Source organism: Amphibalanus amphitrite, unplaced genomic scaffold (assembly GCF_019059575.1).
Source record: "Amphibalanus amphitrite isolate SeventyFive unplaced genomic scaffold, NRLGWU_Aamphi_draft 000061F_arrow, whole genome shotgun sequence".
Classification (NCBI taxonomy): domain Eukaryota; kingdom Metazoa; phylum Arthropoda; class Thecostraca; order Balanomorpha; family Balanidae; genus Amphibalanus; species Amphibalanus amphitrite.
The window spans coordinates 1,379,463-1,382,503 of record NW_024881557.1 but is presented as its reverse complement, the minus strand read 5'-3'; the positions used below and the strand labels follow the sequence as shown (position 1 = coordinate 1,382,503).

The following is a 3,041-nucleotide window of genomic DNA, read 5'->3' as shown; positions in this document are numbered from 1 at the left end:
TCAATCGCTGTTGAAAGCTTCGATACATCTGTAATGTTCGTTAACCAACATGTAAGATTACAAGGGTTGGTTATTGTGTAGTTTCTTTTTCCATCAGTTCGACAATTTTTCCCCCTTGAAGGGTGACCGTCAGCAAAAGGTGCACGACCTATGAATCACACGGCAGTACATCCAAAGGTCAATGTGCGCCCGCGGCGCGACACCCGCTGTCAGTTGTCACGTGGACTGGCCAGCTCTGTCCTGTCGGTGGCTTTGTGTCCGTGTCAGACGCCCACTGCCGATATAAGCCGGCTGTAGAACCAGCCGTATCACAGTGAGCTATCGGTATCCACACAAGTAGCTGAGATGCGTGCACTGCTGTTGGCATCTGCCGTTCTGTTGGCTATAGCCGTCTGGCTTCAAGCAGGTGAGTATTGAGTAACTTAAAGGGACTATCCCACCTTCTAAGATGTTGTTAAAACCAGTTAAATTGTGCCCGACTTTATAGATTGGATGACCAGGAACACGGTTCTGGCATTTATTTTTCATTAAACATCTTAGGCTTCCCATATTCCAAACACAAACTTTCAAATATGTGACGTCACAGCCCAAAATTACCTCCTTCCCCAGGCCACATTACTGTCATAGACATAGGCGCGGGAACTACTTTCAGACTGGGGGGGGGGGGGGGCACACCATAATGGAGATCAACCTAGGGTACCCCCAAATCTAGTTTTCTCACCGGTTTTAGGCCACTTATTTTTCATCCCTTGGCTTTTCAAGCAAAAAAGAACAAACATTTGCAAAAAAAGTGCGGTATTTCGTCTCAAAGTTGTGGGGGCACCGCCCCCACGGCCCTAGAGTTGGGGGGCAAGCTGCCCCCACTGCCCCCCCCCCCGCTCCCGCGCCTATGGTCATAGAACTGATTCTTTTTACTCTGTAGGCACCACAACAAAGTTCAGACCAAGTTTTAAGCGATTTTTCAACGAACAACCCCATTTAAATCAGAATGACTAAACGAGGTGACGTCACACTAACGGTCGCTCCATGTTGAAGATAGGGCCTTGTACAAGGCCCATTTTCAAATGAAGGGAACGAATTTCTTCAACACCAAGAGGCCGCGGGGGTTGCAACCTAGATAGATAGTGGTTTCTGAACCTCGCCGCAAACTTGGCTATCTCAACTCAAACCCCATGTTAAAGGTGGGATAGTCCCTTTAAGTACAGAACGGGACCAGTACCTAACTTAGCTATTAAAATACGTCAGCTGTATAATAGATTATGGACCTATGTATAGGGAAAATAATTTCTTTCGCTTAGGAGACACATCCATAATATGCAATGATCTTGCCTTAAAGGAAAAGGGCCACCTTCGTGAAATATGAAGATATCGTTGTTTTTCATTTTGACATTATTATTTTTCATTTTCTTTTTAAAACTGGTGCCAGAAGTGCACAATTCGCGAAAAAGTATTTAAAACTATTTCACATATTGGTACTATGTTGATACTCTCTACGGCACCTACTGTATGATGGCATAGCGATGACGTCACACTCAAGCCAATCAGCGTTCAGAAGACAGACTCGTCGGATTGTGTCAGATAAGGTGATTGGTTAAAGCTGAGCTGGTTGGAGCTGATTGGTAAAAAACCAAAGCCTCGCCGCGGGTGGCTGTATTGTCGGATAAGAACGCATTCCTGGGATAAGGACGCATTCCTGGCGTATTTTCTTTTGAAATTGCCGATAACTACGAATGGAGGCCGAAATCGGCCGTAAGGAGCCAGTTAGTTAGGTTTTCGGACACGGGCTACAAGATGGCTATCTCAGTTTCAATCCCCATGTTAAAGGTGGCCCTTTTCCTTTAAGTTCTAGCTCCCTGTGTAAGTATGTTTGTATGTGATGGTATGTATGCATGAAGATATGTATGTATGAATGGATGGAATCATGTATGTATGTATGTATGAATGGATGGAATCATGTATGTATGTATGTATGAATGTATGCATGTATGTATGACGTAATATGCATGTGTGTATGTATGTATGGTTGGATGGATGGATGGATGTAGATGTGCATTATGTATTATGTAATGTAAGGCGGAAAATTGGATGTATGGGGGCACTCAATCACGATCGCATCAAATCGTGTTTAAGTTCGACAACAGTTTCGTAATTGTGTAAAGTTTCAACTTGTGTACACCATAGGTACTATGGCGCTTTATTTATATATGCATTCATTGTCTTTTTCCTCTTTTTCTGTATGTTTGTGGCGCTTACATATTATGTAACTGTAGTGCGTTAAACCACGATAACAGATACGTTACCACCATTCTCGTTTTATAGGTACGGCTACCCCAACCACAAGACCACCTTTTGTGTGCCTGGCTGTCGGATGCATCTGCGAGGGCTGCCCCCATGGCTACAAGTGCTCCAGTTGCAACACGTTCGAGGACACCCCCGCCCCCGGACTGCCGGCGCCAATCACCAAGCCATGCTGCATTCCAGACCTTGACTACGACAGATACCCGCCGCTGATTAGGGAGCTATTCTGCAACATCAGTCTTCCAACATGTAGGCCTATCAATGAATGAACATGGCCACTGCATTGTAACTGACAGTGAAGCAAATCCGAGCATACATACATTGCGGTTTGTACCTATAGATGTTGACATACTGAAAAACAAAAATGGCTAACAGCTACGCTGGTTTCGCATAGTGCTAGAGCTACCGTCGATATACATAGGTCGTTAAATAAAATCATCTCGTCTTCTGATTTTCGAGGGCTTGCCGTTATTTATGCAAATACATATACACTGGTGACGTTTCTGTGCAGTTTATTTGCGGGAGTACAGAAGTGTGTATAATAGAGTACAGTCTCCACGCGGCGCGGCACTTCTCGCATCCCTCCAGAAACCATAACAGGTGGCTGCATCGACTGCCCTCATGCACGTCACCCCGTAAACTCCAAGACGACTATACACCCCCACGAGCCTCCGCATACTGGCAGCTACATGGAAAAGCGCAATGTTTCTCTGACACCGAGGACCGGGCCGTCGCTGGTCGGC

General features: G+C 45.4%; 1 long non-coding RNA gene across 1 annotated transcript; it reads left to right on the top strand.

The window, feature by feature from the left end:
* Positions 1 to 208: 208 nt before the first annotated feature.
* On the top strand, positions 209 to 2,800 carry LOC122378553. The gene is made up of 2 exons (XR_006256038.1): positions 209 to 406; positions 2,320 to 2,800. It is a non-coding gene; the product is annotated as an uncharacterized LOC122378553 (long non-coding RNA).
* Positions 2,801 to 3,041: the final 241 nt, after the last annotated feature.